The sequence below is a fragment of the Ornithorhynchus anatinus genome, chromosome 9 (assembly GCF_004115215.2).
Source record: "Ornithorhynchus anatinus isolate Pmale09 chromosome 9, mOrnAna1.pri.v4, whole genome shotgun sequence".
In the NCBI taxonomy this organism is placed as follows: Eukaryota; Metazoa; Chordata; class Mammalia; order Monotremata; family Ornithorhynchidae; genus Ornithorhynchus; species Ornithorhynchus anatinus.
The window spans coordinates 17,389-18,251 of NC_041736.1; positions in this window are offsets into that span (position 1 = coordinate 17,389).

Sequence of the window (863 nt, forward strand, 5' to 3'; positions counted from 1 at the left end):
TCTCTAGTCTGTAAACTCAATGTGGGCAGGGAAGGAATCTGCTTATTGTTACATTGTACTCTCCCTCGTGCTGGTACAGTGCTCTGCACGCAGTAAGTGCTCAATAAATATGATTGAATGAATGAATGTGCTTTTAATAAGGCTTTAAAGGTGAGGAGCTGGTTTATAGTAGAAGGTCAGCGAGGCAAGGTAGGAGGGGGCAAGCCAACTGAGTGTCTTAAAGCCACTGATGAGTTTCTATTTGATGCAGACTGTGAGCTCATTGTGGATAAAGACTGTCTCTACCACTTCTGTTGCAAACATGGAGTAATAAGAAGAAGAAGCATAATGGTATTTGTTAAGCGCTTACTATGTGCCAAGCACTGTTCTAAGCACTGGGAGGGATATAAGGTAATCAGGTTGTCCCAGATGGTGCTCACTGTCTTAATCCCCATTTTCCAGATGAGGTAACTGAGGCACAGAGAAAGTTAAGTGACTTGCCCAAACTCACACAGAAGACAAATATCGGAGGCTGGATTAGAACCCATGACTTCTGACTCCCAAGCCCATGCTCTTTCCACTAAGCCACGCTTCTTCCCCAAGTACAGTGCTCTGAACATACTAAGTGCTCAATAAATACTATTGATTGATTGATAGATGTAGAAGTGGGTGAACAACCACTGAAGGAGCAGGGAGACATGGACTGAATGCCTATTTTAGAACAATGATCCAGGCAGCAGAGTGAAGTATGGACTGCAGTGGGAGAAGCAGGAGGCAGGGGAATTAAAGCAGTTGTCAAGGTAGGATAGACTAAGGGGTTGGATAAATATGTTAGCAGTTTGGATAGAGAGAAAAGGGTGGATTTTAGTCATGTTATGAAGATA